The sequence below is a fragment of the Canis lupus genome, chromosome 17 (assembly GCF_003254725.2).
Source record: "Canis lupus dingo isolate Sandy chromosome 17, ASM325472v2, whole genome shotgun sequence".
Taxonomy (NCBI): domain Eukaryota; kingdom Metazoa; phylum Chordata; class Mammalia; order Carnivora; family Canidae; genus Canis; species Canis lupus.
In genome coordinates this window covers 12,519,993-12,543,238 of record NC_064259.1, presented here as the reverse complement: position 1 = coordinate 12,543,238, position 23,246 = coordinate 12,519,993, and the positions used below count along the sequence as shown (strand labels likewise).

The window sequence follows — 23,246 nt, the reverse complement described above, 5'->3', positions numbered from 1 at the left end:
TGGTTGCAACATTGTGGGCCATAAATGTGTGTATCTCCAAGGAAACAAATGAAAAAGAAATTCATTAGGTATACAGGCATTGTATCTGCCTTCTCCTCCGTTCTCCTCACTGTGAAACACATGTGCTTGCATATGTGCATGCTCACACACACACACACACACACACACACATTTGAGTGGTCTTGGGCAGGTCACTTCACCTCTTTTTGCCTCAGTCATTTCATCTGTAAAGTGGAAATTATACTAGTATTCTTGCAAGTTGATTCTTACCTAATAAATGTGTGTGTGTGTGTGTGTGTGCACGCGATCTATATGTCTCTAGGTCACAATGTAGCCAAAGACACAGAATGTCTATATTTCTATGGCTCTCCTTTATTACACTTAATGCCTAAATAGCTCATTGTGGATAAATCTGTCAGTATCCACATGAGATTATTTACTCAGTTTTATGGATTTTCCTTTGACTTTTGTCTATGAACAGGAATCAGGTATGACTGAGCTTTAGGAGCTCAACAAAGCCCCTCAGCTGATATTGCTCGTTCAGAACCTACATCTTCAGAATACAAGAGGGTACAGATCAATAAAAAATATCTCTTACCAGGTAACAGTATTAGAAAATGCTTTATCTTTAGTTAAAATACATTTCTTAGTGATAGGATATGACTTTTGAATGGTCCAGATGTATGTTCTCTTATTTTAGACTAGATGCTAGAAACAAAATCATATATTTATATGTATATTTTATACTTTTATTACTACAAATTCACAGGACATCAAACAGTCAATAATTGCTACCATAATTCAGCTAGAAGGGTCTATGAATCAAGTTGCCCAAAATGAAGGTCATTATTCATGAGAGCTGCTACTAATTTTTAGCTATTGTGTTTTTAATAACAACATGTAGAAAGTCAAGCAACTGAGTTATTATTCCAAATATTTTGCAACTGTTAATACTGGTATGTATGGAGGGGGGTGGGGGAGCACTTAGACCATGGGTGTAGGATTCATATTACCTAAGTTCAAATCTTTGCTCATTACTTAATAGCTGGGCAAACTTGGGCAATTTACTAAATCTCACTAAACCACTATTTCTTCCTCTTTAAAAATGAGGATATTAAGAGCACATACTTTGTAGGGTTGTAGTGAGGATTAAGTAAGTTTATGATACAAGATGATTACCACAGTGCTGAAAAGCTGTTACCAATTATTTTTATTGTGTTGCTCCAGCTGAGGATATCTTGCTTGAGAATAAAAAGCTTCCAAATCAGTCAATTGAAAAACTCTTTGGAAAATTGAGTAGTTTTGTCATGAATAAGGTAAATCGATGTTGATATGTCCTTCTCCGACGCTTCCATCACCTTGAACTTGTATCTAGTCTATAGCCTCCTTTCCTGTATGACTTTGGTTCTCTGCAGGTTTCTTTTATGTCCTCTGTTAGACATTCTTCAATGGGAAGCATCTTTAGACTCTTACATTTCCTTGTGGAAAAACTTGAACATAATAAAATTATAATAAATATTTACAACCCCAGTTTTCAATATTATTGTTAACAATTTAATGTTTAGGCATTTTTAGGTCAGCTATTATTGTATTTGAACTGTCTTAAAATGTTACAACACAGGCCATGAAAATGATCAAAGCAAACCACATGCCATTTTTCTGCCTCTCTTGTTATTATGGTTTGGTTTAACTATCTTCAGTATAATAGGCACTACATAGAAAAAAGCAGTTTTATGTCTTCTACTTTTTGTGTTTTTGTCAAATACAGCATATTGGTTAGGTTTGCTTAGCTAAGGTATGTCCAGAGAAGATTAGCCAGTTATACATCAGAGCACTTGGTCTCACACAGAGTGAGAATTTATGACCCTCCAAATCTCTGTTACCTGAGGGAACAGGGAACTGGGCTAAGACACTGCTCCACCACAGATTGGTTATGTGACCTTGAGTGTCTTACTTAAATTTTCAGAACCTTGGATTTCTCATGTATGAAAAAAGTATAGGATGAGCAGACTCCTCAATTATATCCTTATTCTAATATTTTCATTATTAATTGTATGTGATGAATTCTTTAAAACAATCCTTTTATTTTGCCTGCATCAAATTGTGACATTTTAAAGAAAATATAGTTAATAGATATATTACTAGGTCGTGTTGGTGGTGTTTTAGTTTTATAACCAAGAGATCTGAGTTTAAACTGTCATTTTCAGAATACTTCAGTACATGTACAGTCTTTAAACATGGTATGATTTGTATGGAAGTTTTGAGAGACTCAACAGAAAAAAAGATGATTTATTGGTCTAATTTTTCTAGGAACTCAAGCCTGGGCATACAGCATATTGCGATTTCTGATAGTTGGTTTTCCCATCAAGATTTAAAGATGGACTTTTGAAGTGAGAACTTTTAAGTCGTCTAAAAGTGTTTGGAATACACATCCTTATAACAGTCAACTCTTCTGCATTTTCTTTCCCCAGTCAACCAAAATAGGGCATGTCCTGGCTATGCTTCCACAAAGTTTCATCAGAGATCCAGGCTTTAATGCTTATCTCCTCCCACCCAAAAATAAAACAAAACAAAAATACAATAAAACATACAAGTCCATAAAGGGCAATTTTCTGAAGATTATTTGCAGCAAAAACAGGAAGATGTTAGAAACCTCAAATCAGAGCTTACTTAAATACTTTTCTCAAAAAAAAAAAAAAACTTTTCTCAAAAGTGAAGACCTTATTTATTTATTTATTTATTTATTTATTAAGATTTTAGTTATTTATTCATGAGAGACACAGACAGAGGCAGAGACACAGGCAGAGGGAGAAGCAGGCTCCATACAGGGAGCCCGATGTGGGACTCAATCCCAGGACTCCAGGATCATGCCTTGGGCCGAAGGCAGGCGCTAAACCGCTGAGCCAATCAGGGATCCCCTGAAGACCTCTTTTAATAAACAGAATCCTCTTTTGTATGGAATGGTGGAAAATGAAGGGAGGAGGAATCAATAGGGAGGAGTTGAGCATTTTAGGCCTCTGTAACTTTCGCCTGTAATCTAATGGATAAAACTGACTCCAGTATAGCAGAGAGACTTGAAGACCTGACGTGATTCATGCCCAAGTTGTATCAATTGTCTTAGGCCTTAATACCCACGTATGGGCAGGAACTGATCACCCCTTTAAATGGATGAAAAAAAAAGAAAGACCCATCTCCTTCCATTCCTTTCCCTTTCCTAGTTCCATCCTTTGCAAAGAGAAGAAAAGCAAGACCCAGAGTCCAGAGGCTTTATCTTAGAAAGTTTTGCAACATCCTTCTTGTTTTGTCTCTGCAAAGAATGGCTTAGGAAAGCTGTTAAACCAAGCGTTGATTTAAACAGAATATACAGGGAACTTCTCTGAACAGAATCTAGATGATGTTAACAAGAATTTCTTCACACATGTTCCTCGTGAAGTTACCAGGAGCTGGCTGCCAACCACATACACCTAAGTGTAGATGGCTTTGATGAAAAGTTGAGTCAGGAATACTTTATTTCTTATTGATGAAATATTTCTATGTTCCAGGCCAAAAAGTTAAGGAGGCATGCAGCATGTGGTTTCCATGTACAAAAAGAGGCATATGGGGGATCCCTGGGTGGCTCAGCCATTTAACGCCTGCCTTTGGCCCAAGGAGTGATCCTGGAGTCCCGGGATCAAGTCCCACGTCAGGCTCCCTGCACGGAGACTGCTTCTCCCTCTGCCTGTGTCTCTGCTTCTCTCTCTTTCTCTCTCTCTGTGTCTCTCATGAATAAATAATAAATAACTCTTTAAAAAAAAAAAGAGGCATATGTCTTGCCTCTACTGCACCCATTCATAAAGTGGCAATGGGCCATGAGTGGTGGTATGACAAACCATTGACTCCACCTTCTAAGCCCTAATCAATTCTGTAAAAGATAAATGTCATCTCTCTCACCTGCCACAGTAAAGCACCACATGGTGATGTGCTTAAACAACAGAAATTATTTTCTTATAGTTTTGGAGACTAGATTTCAAGATCAAGGTATTGGCAGGCTCATTTCTAGAGAGAACTCTCTTCTTGGCATATAGATGGTTGCCTTTTGCCATGTTTTCACACTGCCTTTCCTCTGCATGTGCACGTTCCTGGTGTCTTTTCTTCTTAGAAGGACTCTAGTAGTCCTGGATCAGGGCCCCACCTTAACCTTATTTGCCTTCTTAAAGGCTCTGCTTCTAAAGATTCACATTGAAAATGAAAGCTTCAGCATGTAATTTTGGCAAGACACAATTCAGTCCATAACATGTGGTTATATATAAAAGAAAACATATGCGAAGTACCTGAAGCAGTGCCTGACACATCACAGACTGACCTTCAGTGATTATTAACTTTTATTTTATTGACTTCAATGATTATTCAAGGACTTGGCAACCAATAAATCAATCAAAATAAATGAGCAATGAGCAATTAGAACACACAGGGCTGAGGGTCAGCCTTGGGGAATGGTGACCTCATGACTATAGCTATAGCAATAATGATCCCCTATTTTATAGGGGAAGAAACTTGTCACTTAATAAGTCCCAGGGCTTATGAAGTCAGAGTCAACTTCTGAGACAGGTTGGTTATCTCCAGAGCTCTGAGTCTGTTAATTCCACATCAGGTTTGGAACAGCTATATTTGGTTACCTTTACATCACACAGCCACCTATCCCAGGGCCAGCCCCTGCCATTTGCCTTTATTGAAGTTTGACTACCCCTGAAAGAAACCATACAAACTGATAATTTACCACACAGATTCAGCTTTGGATAGAAAACCCTTGCCATATTTGTGGAAACTATTCCAACCATGGAGATATGTTGGCTGATGAAGAAATGTTATTACCCTTTGAAAATTGAAGATTGAGGTTAGTACATATGGGAGCTAGGGATGTCTAATTTGTCCTTAAATTTGATTTATGGAAACCTCTAGCTTCAAAGCTCCCAACATAAAACCACTTAACCATAAAAAAAGCAAAGCTAACATTCACATTCTCAGTTCATATACAAGCAAGAAAAGGTTGTTTCAGCCTTAGGCTTGAAGGGTGAGTACATGGCCCAGAAGTATACATATTCCCCTGGCTCCCTGAAATGTTCACAAGACATCCCAGGGGAGGACCCAGGTTCCTAAAGCCCAAGCAGAGTTTGCCTTGCCAGACAATGCTGGGGAGTTAACTCCAGCCTCCTTGTCTTCTACCCTTCTTTCCCATCTTTAGATCTTTGGCTCTCTTTATACTCCTGCACTTACTCTACTTTTCATTGTGGATTTACCATCAAACACTTATTTTGGGGGACATAGAGATTATTGAACCAAAGAACCTAAAAGGTGGAAGGGTATAACTGGTGACAGTATGTTCAACATAATAAAAGAAATAGAAACTCAGTGAGGTACATTCTATTCCCTGAGGATACTCAACATTTCAGCACATGGCAGGGATGTCATTAAAAAACAAATCTCTTGAGTCTCAGGCCTAGACTTTATATTATGACTATGGTATGGTGAGAACTATTCCTTAATGTGGTCTGTATATGAGGCCTATTATGATTTGCATGAAGTGAAAAGCTGAAAAAAAGGTGTTCATGAGCATGAAATGGAAAAATGTACTGAATCTTCTTACATGCTTAAGTACCTTCCCAAACTGTTGTAAGCAGAATTCTCAGATGGCCCCCAAGATTCCTGCCCTGTATGACCTTTCCCTTTGACTGTGAGCAGGATGTATGATAGTTTACCACTTCCATAAGTACCTTACACCATGGCGAAGTTTAAGGGATCTTGAAGATGTAATTAAGGTCCCTAATCAATTGGCCATGAGTCATTAAAAAGGGAGATTGTCTCAACCTTATCAGATGAATCATTAAAAGAAGTTAGAGGGATCTAAAGGAAGATTATCCTACTGTCGTTCAAGAACTAGCCAGATAGACGAGATAGTGCACTGGTATACCATAAAGGGTTTATATGGAGGAAGGAGTAGTCCTGAACAATGATGCTAAAAATAAGGCAATGGACCCTCGGGTATGGTGGCCATCATCAGTGTAGTATTGCCACCAGGTGGGCAAACTTTGGTCATGTAAATTGGTGGTTGATTAAAAGTCCTAAGACAAAGAAGAAGCAGGTGATAGGCAGGGCTAGAGCAGGAATGCAGATGGCCTTGATCAACAAATTCCCTTGAGACTCATCTGGCCCATAAGGAAGCTGAACTAGTGATAACTGTATATCATCAGAAAGAATCTTCTGGACATACATGGGCTACGTCCTCTGAATGGACCAGATTTTCACTTACAGCTAAGACTCTCAGAAAGATTGGGACATATAGAGATCCACTGAGATAATTCATTGCTCAAAAATCCATTCCTTTTTCCACATCATCCCTAAATATAGATCTTGCACAGGGCCCTGGATCCTGAGACATACAGAATTTAGATCAGTGGAGAGGGGAAGAAAAACCATTTTGTTTGAAGAGGACAGAAGAAGGTACATAATGAAGGAAGGAAGGTTTTAGCTCCTTCCTTCTTTTCTTTCTTTCTTTTCTTTCTTTTCTTTCTTTCTTTCTTTCTTTCTTTCTTTCTTTCTTTCTTTCTTTCTTCTTTCTTTCTTTCTTTTCTTTCTTTCTTTCTTTCTTTCTTTCTTTCTTTCTTTCTTCTTTTCTTTCTTTCTTTCTTTCTTTCTTTCTTTCTTTCTTTCTTTCTTTCTTTCTTTCTTTCTTTCTTTCTTCTTTCTTTCTTTCTTTCTTTCTTCTTTCTTTCTTTCTTTCTTTCTTTCTTTCTTTCTTTCTTTTTTTATCAGAAGAACAAATTTGTGACCCCAGGAGAGAGCTTAGCATTGGGACAATCCTTCATCTTTTTGGAGGCCACAGAGTTAGTAGTGAATCTTGGCTCCCTGGATTCCAGACCAGTGGTTTTGATATACCATAGCGGATCATGTTAGCTTGGTCAAGTTCCTCTGGTCAACAAAATCCTAACAGGAATATTTGATGACAGACAATAATCAACCATAATGATATCCTTGTAAATCTCAATTGCCCCTAATAATAGCTAACAGTCATTCCTTACCACATGCTTCTTACTTTTCTAAACACTTCATGTGTTCTAATTTAAGTACTCTTATTATCTTCATTGTTTAAATGAGAAAATTGATCAAAAGTTAAATCAACTGCCTAAAGCTATTTTGGTATTAAGTAGTAGAGCTGGGATTTGAACCCACGCTACTTGGCTACTTGCCCACACAGTCTGCCTGCCTGACTGCTAAACTCTTCTGCTCTTCATTGCTGGTATCATTTTTCTGTTCTGGCTTCTCTTTATCCACTGATCATTTTCTTTGGTAACCCTCAGTAAAAACAAAAGCCTTTTGTTTTTGGATCCTGTGTGTGTGGATTTCCTTCAGGCCTTTACCTACTGCCAAACATGGAGTCAATATCTTAGAAATGTTTGATTGATGAATTATTGAAGTTAAACTCTCACAGTCTTGTTTAAAATTCTCTACACATCATCACTAAAGGCAAACATGAGAGCATTCTTACCAATTTCCTTTTCTATATTCACAAGGAAATTGCCCAGACATTACATTAAGAGCTAATAGCAGCAGCTCTCATCCTACCTCCTGGCAAAGAGGTCAGAGTAGCACCCCTCAATAGACAGCCCACTGCAACACCATCCTGACCCGAGCTGACACCAGTGAGAGGGCCTTAGAGAGTGAGGTACTTTGGGCTTCTTTTGTTGGCAGCGTTTCGCCTTTTAGTCCACCTCATCCCTCTACTCACTGGGATATTGCATTGCTGAGACCTAAGATTAGTTGCTTGTGGAAGAATGAGTAGGCGTTTGCAGCAGGCTCTGTTAAAATCATTACCTATTCTCCTCCCAGCATTGCCTGGACCAAATGCCTGGATTCGTGACTGTGTTCAAAAAGCAGTGCTCAAATCCATAATCCCAGCCTTTAAAATAGATCTTTCTAGATGAAGAGGAAAAAGTGGAAGCCATTTTCTTTGCAGTTATTTTGGGAAAGTGACCTGAGAACATTAAAGGGCACTCAGTAGCTATTTGTTGAATGAATGTGTGAATTGAAAAATGCCTGCAGAATTTTACATTAAGATCTCATTCCCAAAGGAGTTGCTTTCTGTCAAAGACAGTTCCCTCCTACTTAATACACTGCCACCTTCCTTTTGTAAAAGCCACCAATTCTAGCATATGTTTCTTCATCTAGCCTTTCCATTCATTCATGAATCACATATTAAAGGCCTTCTCTGGATCAAGATCTATGAGAACTTGGAATGCAGAGTTGACAAAATCCGTGAGCACAAGATTATTTGTTGGCTTCTATTCCTGGACATCAAGTCTCTGTGTGAAATTGTTGATTTACATTCTTAATGACATTCTCAAGTAACAGGTCCTTATTTGAAAGTTCCTCTCCCGACGGCAGAAGTGACCACCAAAAGTACTTTCTCTCCTTTTATGAGCCTGATACCTTGGCCACAGTTCATTAGACTAAAAAGGAGTGGCTCTCTTATAGATTGGAGAACTCACCAAATCTAAACAGAGTGTTAGTCAGCAAACAGAGAGTGTTAGCAAAAACAAAAGTCAGCACGTAAATTATATAAATCACTCACTCTACCTGCCCCCTCCCTAAAAAATGAGAGTAGGTCTCCTTTATTAGTCAGGAAAAGTTATGTTATTCTGTAGTAACAAATAGCTCTCATATTTTGGTGGCTTAGCCTAAAGATGTTTTATTTCTTACACACATTTTTTTTATTTAGTGCTAATGGGGACTCTGCTCTACATGGTTAATCAGAGACCCAGGCTGATAGTTGTCTCCACCACTCTATAGCTACGTGCATCTAGCAGAATACACAGACTTCTCAGTCAGAGCCAGAGGCAAGGGACACCGGAGAATTATGTGTGGGATTGTCACGGCCTCAACAGGCAAATGATGCGGGTCACTTCTGCTCACATTTTGTTTTTCAAGTCTTGCCAAACAAACCCATTTAATTGCAGAGGGCTGGGAAATGTAGGGAAGCAATATTTGGTAAGCATGACTCTCTCTGCCACATGCAACAAGTACTATATTTTTATGTGTATATGACTTAGATGTCCATCCTACTTTATGATGCATGTTATTAGAAAACCATTCAAGGTTCAAAAAGGATAAATAATGAGATTTAAAAAATGTAAATAGAGGCTCTAATATAGTTTTTCCCTGTGTTCTGTCTAAACTTGCAGATCACTGAAGAGCATGATGCTGGAGTTACTAATATATCATAATATTCTGGTTCCCTTTACGGCATGGCTATATCACTGCTGAAAGAATGTCTCTTTTTCCCTCTCCTTACAAAGGATCTCCATTTATCAAGATAATCTGAGTTTACCTTTGTTTTAAGCAACCTGAAAGAGCTTGGCTCTCTGAGACCCATTAGAACACACCAACCTGGAAATACCATCTAGCTGCTTTTTGACTCAAGAGAAACAGCAATATTTGGGCTGCTTATACTTTCTTGGATATTCCTTAAAATCCATATGAATCCTTTCTGTATATCTACCTTGGTGCCTCTCTCGTGCAGTGCCTTATTCCTGACATTCTTTTAAAGATAATCCAATGATGATCATTCATCCTCAAGGCAAGGTTGATTCGCAGCACATTAGTTCATTATACCTAGTGCCCCCCTACATATGGAATCATAAATCCTTCAGAGAAAAAAAAGGACCTTGAATTTAATTCTGCACCACATCTTTATTATTCAAATTAGGAATTTAGCAAGTTGAGGCTCAGATACCTTGAATGACTGGCCTAAGATCAAACAGCTACTTAGCAGCAAAACCCATTATAAAATAGAGTTGCTTTGATTCTTAGAACTTGTCAGGGGCAATAGGGATGGGAGCATATAAAAAAGAAATACAAAACATAAAAACACAATCACAATTTCACTTAATCTTTGTTAAGGCCTTTCTTGTGTCTTTTATGAAAATTGAAATCAAAGATAAAATGCTAATTAGAACTCAGTATAAAAATAGGGATAAGAGAATGTTTGATGAAAGATTGGAAAAGAAAACACTATTTGAAGCAACCCTTCCATCTGTTCCAGAGAAGTCCAACATAGCAATCCCACCATCTTCGTGCAGCATAACCTAGAATTAATTCAGGCAGTAAGCTTGGCATTTATAGAGCAGTCTGCTGGGAAAGAGCAATTTCATTTCCAAGGACTTCACCGAAGTGAGGACCTGACTTTATACACCATTAGATTTTTCTGGACGGTTCTTGAGAAATTTCTTAGCGTTTAATAATCTGATTTGTGTAATTCTCATTAAGTATTAAATTATAGCTATATTTCATGGCCTTATCAACTTTCTTTGAATGGCCAAATAAGTTGAAATTATATAGTGAATTATATAGTGAATGATGCCGTTCATTAATTCATCCATTCAACAGATATTTCCTGGACACTTACTCTGGGTAGACACTATACTAGGTGCTGAGGATAAAATGGTGAACAAATACGCTTCTGTCCTTACTAAGTTTACAACGTTAATGTTAGCATTATAATATTAGTGCCTTGGGAATGAATCCAAGTTTTGGCTTCTCTAGGTTTCTAGAGACCATGGGAGACCTGTGTCTTGTATTCCAGCTGAACTTCAAGGACAAAATACTAGTCCAGTGTCCTGGGGTAGAGCTTATATCAACTGACTTTGAAGAGATAACAACTGAGTGTGAATCTCAGCTCTGCTATTCACAAGTTTTATTACTTTAGTCTTGTTACTCTCATTACTTATGAACTTCTCCATCAGTTAGCTACAGCTACACAAAAAAACAGCCCACAACTGAATGTCTTAGCATCACAGTCACTTATTACTGATTAGTTCTTTGGACCTCACAGCACAGCTAAGGAAGGCTCAGCTAATCAGAGAACCCCTACCAGCCTGAGCATGTCCTTCTCATGGATATGGCAAAGATCCAAGAGCTCCTAAGATTGAGTTAGATGAGGTATGTGCATACTACATGTTACCACAAAAGGCAGTATCATTATCACTTCATGTTTCTTCTTCGACATTTGGAAAGCTCTCTTGCACATAGCCTTGATCTTCTGACTTGAGCTGCCTCTTACATTTTTGCTGCACTGGTAAAACTCCCACTTCCTCAGATTAAACCAACTCCTGCCTTTTAAGAACGCTTTATACTTGGCTTGTGATTATTGGCTATTCCCTGAACCACTTCTGGAAGAACCTCTAACTCTACAATGTCCTTCTTTTGGCTTTGCCTCCCAGCTAGAGCAAAGCTACAAGGACCAGTTCCCCACTGCCAACCAAGCTGACCAGTGAAGTTCATGAGTGGTGTATGCTAAAGTCAGGTAATAACCCTCCTGTTGAGAATGCATGGTATAGATTTTTATAATTTATCCTCATAACAGTATATAAGGTCATTTTACTATCCTTCTCCAATAGATGAAGAAATTGTTGACAGAAACTAACTTTATAAAGTTTGAATATAAATTAGAGTGAAGTAATAGTTGCTGGGTTTTATGGAAACTTAAAAAAAAATAGTGTCCTTCTTTTCACCACCCAAGTTCTGTATCAATTGAGAGATAGACAAAGAAAGCAGACAAATGGAGGTCAAAATGTCAGCTTTAAAACTGATAGTAGTGGGAAAGTGGCTCACAAATTTAGCAGTGATAGTCTGCTACCACTGAACCCTAAAATGAGACAAAATTACCTGTCTAGTAAAGTTGGCTCTATGAAATAGCAGTGCTCCTTCTCAAGGGGAATATCCTATAGCCTATGGTGAGAGGGGACCAGACACAGGCATATCCCAAAAATAATGATATGAGTTTAGCTTTTGGATCTGTTCCTGCTTTCAGATTTGCCAGACAGTTAATTCCTCTTCCTTGCAGGGATGCAAGGAGGGTGTTTTACTAACTGAAGTCTCTCCAGGAATACCTGAAGCAAGAAAAAGGAGATACCCATTGTCCCTATTCCAACAGTAAATACAGATCACAGTACTTGAGAATTCACTTCTCCTCCCCATTGACTCCTGAGAGTTTGACAATTACTCTGAGATAGAAGATTTAAATGTCCCCACATCTGTGTATTGTCACATTAATCATTTTACTAATAAGGGGGACTTATCCTGTGGGCTTTTATTACCTGACAGGGAATTAGTTTTTCATTTTATAAATACAATTTGGATAGCTTAAGCTTTCAAAAACAAGGACAATATCACTCTTCACCTCTAAATTTCTGTGATTGTCAGGCATGGATACCATAAAATAATACATAACAGTTAAAAGGATGCTCATTAGAGTGTCTGGGTGGTGCAGTTGGTTAAGCATCTGACTCTTGGTTTTAACTTAGGTCACAATCTCACTGGCTGTGAGATTGAGCCCCACTTTGGGCTCCACACTCAGTGTGGAATCTGCTTGAGAGTCTCTCTCTCCCTCACCCTCTGACCCTCCCCCCACATGTGCCCACATGTGAGCCCACTCTCTTTCTCTCTCTCAAGTGAATAAATAAATTTTTAAAAAACTTCTTTAAAAAGATAATCATTTATACCTTTCCTGCTGTACACTCAGGAAAGGATATCCTTCTAATGCCTACATAAATGTAGGTCAAAATTTACTTTGTCTTGCACACGAGCACCAAGATTCTTCTTGCCCATAGAACCTCCCGAAATCACAAAGATAATGAAATGTCTCTCTTTTTTTAAAAATTTTATTTATTCTTGAGAGACACAGAGGGAGGCAGAGATAGATACAGGGAGAAGCAGGGTCCCTGTGGGGAGCCCAGTGTGGGACTCAATCCCAGGACCCCAGTATCACGACCTGCGCCAAAGGCAGACACTCAACCACTGAGCAACCCAGGTACCCCCAATAAAATGTCTCTTGGACAAATGTCCGACTTACATCTTTGTCTTTCGTTAAGTAATCACATGATCCTCAAATAGCCATGACTTCTAGGGAAGAAAGTACTGGACATGTTAGAGATTGAGGTTTATAGAGCTGACATGACTTGCCTGAAGTCACACTCTAGGTAAATTATGGACCTGGGATTCAAATCTACCACAATGTGATCCCAAATAAACTTTGCCAAAAGTGTATTTCAATACCCATTGTGGCGTCATCAAATTATCCATTTGTTAATGTTCTAAAGCAATTAGTAAGTTGCAAATGAAGATATACCTTTGGAGAACAAAGACCCACAAAGTGTATAAGACACACATGTAGCTCTTATTAGACTGGTCCCCCTCCTAAGGGAAGTGGATGGAAAGGACTTATTTTAGCAGAATCAGACAAACATCCTTTGAGCAACAGCCATCTTTCCCTGAAAGCCCCAACATGAGGGTTCAAAGCAGGGGCTGCAGGTTTCTTCACAGTGGATGCTTTGTGTCACCAGTTTCTTGGTTGTATTCACTGAAATTGCTGAAGTCAAAAGTAAACATGGACATCGATCTGCCCCTGGAGATAGCTTCCCGTCACAGACCCAGACTATGCCAAGAGTGACTAGCCCCCACCTTGCTGGGCAGAAGTGATTGTGTACACACTTTGCAAATCACCCAGTGTCAGGTAGGTGTGAGCACTGTTATCAGATCCTGCAGTGACAGGACCATAGGGAAAACACTAAGCAGATTTTTCGGTGTCTTCTTGGCCCTTCCTAGAAACAGCCCATGTGAGCTTTTCTTATCTTCATGATATGTTTGGGTGGCATTTATCACCTTAAGATGTGAAGCAATCTGTTCAAACATCCTATAGACAGGAATATCACAGTCCTCAGTGACATGTTGCTGTGCAGAGGTATAAGTCCTATGGTGACAATAGTGTTATTTATACACAGACCCTTTCAAGATCTGCTAATTGACTTATGGTCATTCATAAAAATTCATGATATGATGTTAATGGTCTTTCATGCCTCTAACTAGTCAGTCAGTGAATTGATTGAGAAAATATACTTACCATACTCCAGATATGGCCTGTTATCTGCCTACTTGTTGCCCACTTGTCTTACCCTTCTTTTCCTTACCTTTCTGTTCCTTGAAGATCTCAGTAAGGACAAACTTTCTTGCCAAGTTACTGCGCTTCTGTTTTCCTAGCAAGAAAACATTGGGAAAGGCCTTTGAAGAATCAAAAGAAACATCTTAAAAAAAAAAAAAGAAAGAAAGAAAAAGAAAGAAAGAAAGAAAGAAAGAAAGAAAGAAGAAAGAAAGAAAGAAAGAAAGAAAGAAAGAAAGAAAGAAAGAAAGAAAGAAAGAAAGAAAGAAAGAAAAAGAAAGAAAGATATCCGTGGAGATTTGAAGGCAAGGTTACAGATAGGGATAAAGGAAAGTGAATAAAGACATAGTTATTTATTTATTTTTTAAAGACATAGTTATTAAAAAAAAAAAAAGGCATATATACATTTGTCCCCAAGGCTGGTACACTGTAGAACTTGTCACCAGGTTGTGGAATGGAGGAAGCAAGAAGGGGAGGAAGAACGGAATAAAAGATTAGAAATTAGGAGTTTGGTCCTCTGTTATAAAGAGGATGCTGTGATGCATCAGGAAGAAAGATTTTGTTGGAACAGAGTGTCTTGTTTTTTTCTGCAATGAAAGATAAGATTATTTTGATTCTGGAAATGCAAAACAAGGTTTCGTTACGAAAGCAATCTTGACAGTCAACTCAGCCTGCAGAAGTTGAACAACAAGCAGTGGCTTATAAATTGAGTTTATCTTTCTCATTTCATTCTCTCTTTTTAGAAAAGAAACAATGATTACCTATTTGTTTGTTTACTTGTTTTCCTGGAGTAGAGGCATTCCAATAGAACATTACCATGGCCCTGATATCTCATTGTTTGATGGTAATTCAGTATTGCTTGAGTGACTTCTTGCCAGAATTCATGCTTTCCTGAGTCTCTTCTGGAAGTTTGAGGAAACTCCTGGGTTTGAGAGAAGGAAGGGAGAGTAAGTCATTATAACAAGTCATTTTAAACTTAATCATTTTCACTTTGGCGACTATAGGGTGAGGCTCAAGAACACAAGATTTGGAGCATGTAGACTCAGGCCTGAAACTCCTGGCACTTACATTGACTGACCTAGGCTAAGGAACAGCTCTTTGAGCCTTGGTTCCCTTGCCTGTAGCATGGGGTAACCAACTACATTGTTTGCTTCCATGAGGTTGCTATGTGATCAGTTGAGGTCATGCGTATACTTATATTCCGTAAGCCTCAAAGGAAACATAATAAAAAAAATACAAAGTTTTCAGAGATGGAGAGGGTGTGTGCATAGATGGACTGGTATAAGGAATTTAGCTGCTTAGAGAAATCAGTGTTTTAGATGGAGGGCTATGTGATAAATATATTTCTGTGAGAATATCTAGGTGTCTCATGATAAGAATAGAGAAAGCTACTAAAATAGTGTAGGTCATGATGATGTATGTGTGTGGGGTGTGTGTGTGTGTTGCTGCATGAGCAAGGATAGGATAGGGTTCTTATATTCCCTATAATTAGAGTTCCACTGCCCATGGCATTGAAGTACAAGAAAGTGACTTCAGGGGGGATACCTGGGTGGCTCAGTGGTTGAGCATCTGCCTTCAGCTCAGGTCATGATCCCAGGATCCTGGGATTGAGTCCTGCATCAGGCTCCCCGCAGGGAGCCTGCTTCTCCCTCTTCCTATGTCTCTGCCTCTCTCTGTGTCTCTCATGAATAAATAAATAAAATCTTTTAAAAAATGACTTCAACACTCAATTTATCTGAGTTAATTTTATTTTGACTCATAAAGCAGCTGACATTGCTTAGAATCTCAGCTTGACCTGTCATCAGAGCTCCTTTATGATTTCAGAGAGGGAGATGGTATTGAGTGTAGACAGGTTCCAGGACAGCCCAGTGCTTTGTGATGTTTTCCCAGTTTGAGTTTATTTTCTTAACATTTTTCCATTTCTTTCTAAATGAAAAAGAAAAAGATTAAGCCCATATGCTGTTATCTGATGGCTTCTCTCTTAGATAAAAATTAACTTCCTTCACAAATTGCCCATGGTTCAGACAGATGGACCTTTTCATGTCTTAACTTATTCAGTCTAGCCAACAGCTCTTTGAAGTAGGTATTAGCGTTATCCCCATTTTATAGATAAAGAGGCTGAGACACACAGCTTAGTCCATTCACCAAAGTCTCACAGCTGGCAGGCAGCAGAGTTGGGATTCAAACGTGCCATCTGGGGCTTCAGTTTGTAGCCTTTACCATATAGAGCACTGCCTCTTGTACTAAGTTAGAGGAGCCAGCTTGTTGGTCCTGTTCTTCTCCACACATGCACTGATGCTAACAGACACATCACGTGTTGTTACTGAACAAGAGCCTGGGGAGTTTGGCTCCCTTGCTTGAAAGGCTATTAGACACTTCCTCATTTTGATAATTAACAGTCCTTCTACATCCCTTGGGCACTATATATACATCTACATATCTTTATATTTATCCATCTATATATAAATATAATATATATATAATATATTTTTACCATTCTGGGCCCAGTTTGTACACACCCCCACAGCCTTCATGTAAAGTGTGGAATCAGTAAGCCAGGACTAAAATCAAGATCGTTCTGGGTAAAGTTAGAAAGTATGTATCAGGGAAATATGAGGGATATATGAACAGTAATACAGCGTAAATAGTACTATCAATAATAAGATTTTCTGCTGTCCTGCAAACAACTATTTCTCATATTCCGGATGATTAAAAACCACTTATTACCCCTGGATACTGTTTTATATATGGGAAATTTAGAAACAAAAGAGATGTCTGGCCATGCCATACAAAAGAGTACCATAGACTCCAGTGTTCTGAATACCCACATAATCATGATTCTAATAGATGCCAGTCATACCCAGAATATTTAATCCTACAAAGGCTTTAACTGAGCATCCAGAAATGATGGTTCATGAAGCAACTATTGACCTTGAGGAATTCTTTTACAGGTTCTCTTAGGTAATAATCATATGAAGAAAAGCCCTTTTGATCTGCTTTCTTTTTTTGTATATTTTTTAACATATTACCAAAACAAAGCCAGTTTGCAAGCCAATTCTGTATTTTGAGAATTGGCATAAAGCTGCCTCTATAGATACCTGATCATAATTACTAACAGAACCATAATTCAAGTGCTTGACTGATATCACAATTGTTAATATTTTCTTTTTTTTTTAATTTATTTTTTATTGGTGTTCAATTTACTAACATACAGAATAACCCCCAGTGCCCGTCACCCATTCACTCCCACCCCCCGCCCTCCTCCCCTTCCACCACCCCTAGTTCGTTTCCCAGAGTTAGCAGTCTTTACGTTCTGTCTTCCTTTCTGATATTTCCCACATATTTCTTCTCCCTTCCCTTATATTCCCTTTCACTATTATTTATATTCCCCAAATGAATGAGAACATATAATGTTTGTCCTTCTCCGACTGGCTTACTTCACTCAGCATAATACCCTCCAGTTCCATCCACGTTGAAGCAAATGGTGGGTATTTGTCATTTCTAATAGCTGAGTAATATTCCATTGTATACATAAACCACATCTTCTTTATCCATTCCTCTTTCGTTGGACACCGAGGATCCTTCCACAGTTTGGCTATCGTGGCCATTGCTGCTAGAAACATCGGGGTGCAGGTGTCCCGGCGTTTCATTGCATTTGTATCTTTGGGGTAAATCCCCAATAGTGCAATTGCTGGGTCGTAGGGCAGGTCTATTTTTAACTCTTTGAGGAACCTCCACACAGTTTTCCAGAGTGGCTGCACCAGTTCACATTCCTACCAACAGTGTAAGAGGGTTCCCTTTTCTCCACATCCTCTCCAACATTTGTTGTTTCCTGCCTTGTTAATTTTCCCCATTCTCACTGGTGTGAGGTGGTATCTCATTGTGGTTTTGATTTGTATTTCCCTGATGGCAAGTGATGCAGAGCATTTTCTCATGTGCATGTTGGCCATGTCTATGTCTTCCTCTGTGAGATTTCTGTTCATGTCTTTTGCCCATTTCATGATTGGATTGTTTGTTTCTTTGGTGTTGAGTTTAATAAGTTCTTTATAGATCTTGGAAACTAGCCCTTTATCTGATATATCATTTGCAAATATCTTCTCCCATTCTGTAGGTTGTCTTGTAGTTTTGTTGACTGTATCCTTTGCTGTGCAAAAGCTTCTTATCTTGATGAAGTCCCAATAGTTCATTTTTGCTTTTGTTTCTTTTGCCTTCGTGGATGTATCTTGCAAGAAGTTACTATGGCTGAGTTCAAAAAGGGTGTTGCCTGTGTTCTTCTCTAGGATTTTGATGGAATCTTGTCTCACATTAAAGGCATTCAAATTGGCAAAGAAGAAGTCAAACTCTCCCTCTTCGCCGATGACATGATACTCTACATAGAAAACCCGAAAGTCTCCACCCCAAGATTGCTAGAACTCATACAGCAATTCGGTAGCGTGGCAGGATACAAAATCAATGCCCAGAAGTCAGTGGCATTTCTATACACTAACAATGAGACTGAAGAAAGAGAAATTAAGGAGTCAATCCCATTTACAATTGCACCCAAAAGCATAAGATACCTAGGAATAAACCTAACCAAAGAGGTAAAGGATCTATACCCTCAAAACTATAGAACACTTCTGAAAGAAATTGAGGAAGACACAAAGAGATGGAAAAATATTCCATGCTCATGGATTGGCAGAATTAATATTGTGAAAATGTCAATGTTACCCAGGGCAATATACACGTTTAATGCAATCCCTATCAAAATACCATGGACTTTCTTCAGAGAGTTAGAACAAATTATTTTAAGATTTGTGTGGAATCAGAAAAGACCCCGAATAGCCAGGGGAATTTTAAAAAAGAAAACCATATCTGGGGGCATCACAATGCCAGATTTCAGGTTGTACTACAAAGCTGTGGTCATCAAGACAGTGTGGTACTGGCACAAAAACAGACACATAGATCAGTGGAACAGAATAGAGAATCCAGAAGTGGACCCTGAACTTTATGGGCAACTAATATTCGATAAAGGAGGAAAGACTGTCCATTGGAAGAAAGACAGTCTCTTCAATAAATGGTGCTGGGAAAATTGGACATCCACATGCAGAAGAATGAAACTAGACCACTCTCTTGCACCATACACAAAGATAAACTCAAAATGGATGAAAGATCTAAATGTGAGACAAGATTTGTTAATATTTTCTGACCGTTCATTGATTTGGTATGTGTTTCCTCTCTAAATGACCAAGAATTGCATTGTGTTAACTTTAATGGTGGCAAAATGACCAAAAGTCCTGACTTATGTTACAGAAATGTTAATAATATTTTATCATTGCCCCACACAAAAAGAGCCCTTTTGAGATAACACCCATTGGATTTCTAATGATTCAGGGGATTCAGCTTCAAAATTAGATGAAGAGGAAAAAGGATTGAAGACGGTAATGACAGGGCAAGTGCGTGTGCATGTATGTGTATGTGTGATACATCTCTACACACATATACACCCTAGTTTGTTTACAGTGTACTTACCTATTTAAATTTTGAGAGATTTGAGAAGTATATGAATGTGTGACTTATTGTAAAGAAATAGCATTATATTTGTAACCTCAAAACTCAGTCATTTATGCGACATAGATAAAGGAATACTTATGAACACAGCATAGAATTAGGAATCCAGAGGCCTGGGTTCTAGACCTGAAAAGTTTCCATGCATAAGTAGCTCTTCTGGATCCAACAGTCTCATTTATTTATTTTTTTTAGTTTTTAAAAATTTATTTATTTGACACAGAGAGAAAAAGCACAGCGAGGGAAACATTAGACAGAAGCAGAGGGAGAAGCGGGGTTCCCATTGAGCTGAGAACCCAACACAGGGCTTAATTCCAGGACCTTGGGATCCTGACCTAAGCCCAGGGTAGACAATTAGCCAACTGCACCACCCGGGTGCTTCCAACAGTCTCTTTCAAAAAAATTTCTATACTTCTATTTCTTTTCAGTAGAAGCCAGATAATGATGTATTTGTACCTTTCAAGATCAAAATAAAATATGTGAGGATGCATTTTGGAAAGGAAAATGTCTTCTTTACATTCAAGGGACTAGTACTGTGCATTAGGAGAATATATTAAAATAAGAGAGGATGATTTACTCATCCCCAAGTGATCCCAAATTTGATTGCACTTGATTTTCACACTGGTGAACCTGTTCCACTTTGAAATACCCAGTCGCAAGGGCTGCCGCTGGTAGACCTCATTCTTCAAAGGAGACTCTAGAAAAAATAAGCATTGCACCCTCTCAAATTTTGGCCTTAGGAAGTTGTAAGTAGTAAGTTAGCTCTGGAGGTGTCTGGCCAGCTGGAGAAAGGTCGAAGTTTATCTGTGAGGTTTAGTATCGCACTCCAAAGTATTAAGTGAAGAGAGATAAAAGTTTAAGTGTAGCTTACTAGAAGCACATGTATAGCATCCTTCAGAAAGCACGTACTAGAATAAAAGTGGGGGAATAGTTATGCTTTTTCAAAATTCCTTAGTTCCTATTTATACATTATGGTTACCGAATAGATAATTCTGCAAGTTGATATCTACATGTACCTAAATATGTAGATAAGTGTTCGTTACTAGAAAAACTCTTTCTGAGACAAACACATTGTTAGAATGAGAAGGCAATTTTAATCCTTATGTTCAAACTGCTCACTGCACAGAAGAAAAGCAGATGCATATCCCCACAATAAGGCAAAATTCTATTTCTGTTCATATAATCTCTATTAAAGGCTTAATAAAGCATTTGCATGTTATTAAAGGAGAAATGAGAAAGAAAATGAATAAGATGTTAGGAGGTTTACCAAATCAGTGATAGAATTTGAATACATTTGGAAAAGATATTTGTATAATTGGTCTTTTAAATCTGGTATCTATGGAAACAAACATATATTAATACCCAGAATAGATCACTGTGTCTGTGTTAGTTCCGGACAGAGTCCATCTCTTCCTGCTGCCACAACATCTTGAGAGCCTAAAGCCCAGGTCTTCTCCCCAAAGGTCAGTCCTGGATCTGAGCAAGGATGGCCCAGTCTTGGTATTTGATCAAATCTGGACACACTTTTTTTCAGACCATGTGAGTTCACCCCCTGCAGCTTTTTCAAAGCTTAAAGTATAAATTTCAACCACCTGCTTTTTAAAAACCAAAAGGACAGAAGGTTACAGTAGGAATCCTCTGTATCAATATGGATGAATTAAAGACTCAATTGCAGGTTAGTTCACTTAGGAGGAGGTTTGTTCACCACACAGACGTTGGAGCTGCCATTCAGCCTCCAGAGAACAGGTAAGAAAGGGCAGCAGAAAATGGTGTTTGGCTGGTGAGAGGATTTACGTCTACAGTTCTGACCTAGACACCTCCACTTTTTTTGTTCCTTTGTTTGCATGAGTTTTGCAATTTTTCCAGCACTGGCAGTCTGCCACTCAAAATAGCACCTGACTACCTAACCATTGGTAAGTCTAAACATGAGATGCAATTTTCTCTTTTGATCATTAGCAAGCAAGGAAGGGACCGTGAATTAAGTTGGCCTTCCAGCAGCAGAGAGATCATGATGTTTGCTGCTGCCAATACAACGTTGTTTAGACCTGTACTGATGAGAACTAGGAGTGCTGTAAAGAATTTAAAATATATGTAATGAAAAATATATATATATGTGTAATGTGTTCATCAAAGAAAGTGAAAAACAATATAGCCCATTTCTCATCTCTCAAAAATGTGTCATTTAAGGTCCTTTCCATGGTTACAAATGACCAGTCTAAGGCTAAAAAGAAAAGTATTATTTGCCATCCTGGAGATCCAGAGTGTGATAATAAGGCCCTGTGTATGTGTATGTGTGTGTGTGTGTGTGTGTGTGTGTGTGTGTGTATGGTGAGAGGGGATATTAAGCATCAAATAGTTGATTTTAGGGTTGCCATAATTGACCACGATTCACTATTTCACTCGCTTTTAAAATATTTATTGAATACCTACTAAGTGCTAGCACTCTTTTAAACGTTGAGGATACAGTGATGATATACACAAACACAGTCTACACTTAGAAACCTTGCGTTCTAGTGGAAGTACTCAGATAAGAAACAAGTCAGCACGTGAACATATAGTATGTCAAACCCCAGGCAGTGCTGGAGAAGGGATGAGAAAATGATGGGACCCCACTTAATAAGTGTGGCCCACAAAGACCTCTCTGATTTGGTGCCATCTGAAGAGACCTGAATGAACTGAGAGAACCAGCCACATGAGCATCTCAGGGAGGATGTTTCTAGCCGAGAGAATAGTAAATGTGAAAGGATGTAAGGAAACACTTAAGGGCAAGCTGTTATTAATCTGTCAGATCCAAAGTAAGTTGGTTCAGGGAAGCCTGCTCTCTGCTCACAATGGGCAGCTTTGTAAGGGATCAGCGACTGGCTCCATCTTCCCTAACCACGACCCACAAAGGATCTCATGATCTGCCAGCTGGCAATGCATTTCCCACCCTTTACCTTCCATTCCCCTTTCTAGATTTATGGGGTTCACATAAAATGTAAACAGAAAAATATAATGATAACACAGGCATGTATAAGAGGCTTCCTCAGAAGGGATTATTCAGAATCAAAATTAAGCAATCATAGGAAATAAATAATACACATGAGATCGTGCAGGAAGCAACTTTGATAAGATGGCCCTTGATCTGTCAGGGCTGGAAATGTGTGATAGGATTTCAGAGTGCTTTCCAAACACAAGGCACTATGCCCAGTGCTGGGATGGAGGGAAAACAGAACGGATGCTTAATCCACATCCCCATGGAGCCAATGGCTGTGAAAGAACAATAACCCCAACTGTATCTTCAAGGTGTCTCTGAGGAGAATAGGATATCTCAGTCTTTGATGTCAAGCAGGAAACAGTTCAGAGCCCAATCTGCCACCTAGAAGCTGTCAGAACATTTGTGAGCCTTTTAACACTGCAGAAACTCAACTTCCGAGAGGGGCGGGTTACCTACCTTCTAGACTTGTTGTCAGAATAAATTTGATAATGTGCATAAAGCAACTAGTGCTGTGCTAAATGTTGCCTTCCAAGGTTGTGAGGTTATTCCTAGGAAGCTAGGTATAGCTTTCAAAATACCCTTTCCATAATAGACTATTTATCTAAAACAGTAGCCATTCAAATGCCTAGATTTATTGGAGCAGCACAAAGGGAATGGATTTAGCATGACTTACGAACTTTATTTACAGCTACAATCACTCATGTATTTTATCCATTTTTTACATTTTAGATGAGAGTTGTCATATCTGTGTGAATTGTA

General features: G+C 38.6%; 1 long non-coding RNA gene across 2 annotated transcripts; it reads right to left on the bottom strand.

Annotated features, from left to right (window-relative positions):
- Nucleotides 1–1,182: 1,182 nt before the first annotated feature.
- LOC112664789 (uncharacterized) lies at nucleotides 1,183–15,648 on the bottom strand. Of its 2 annotated transcripts, none has more exons than XR_003139965.3 (4): nucleotides 15,512–15,648; nucleotides 14,728–14,888; nucleotides 13,998–14,063; nucleotides 1,183–1,490 (listed from the first exon to the last, which is right to left on the bottom strand). It is a non-coding gene; the product is annotated as an uncharacterized LOC112664789 (long non-coding RNA). The 2 variants fall into 2 exon arrangements; XR_003139964.3 differs by lacking the exon at nucleotides 15,512–15,648 and adding an exon at nucleotides 15,035–15,097.
- Nucleotides 15,649–23,246: the final 7,598 nt, after the last annotated feature.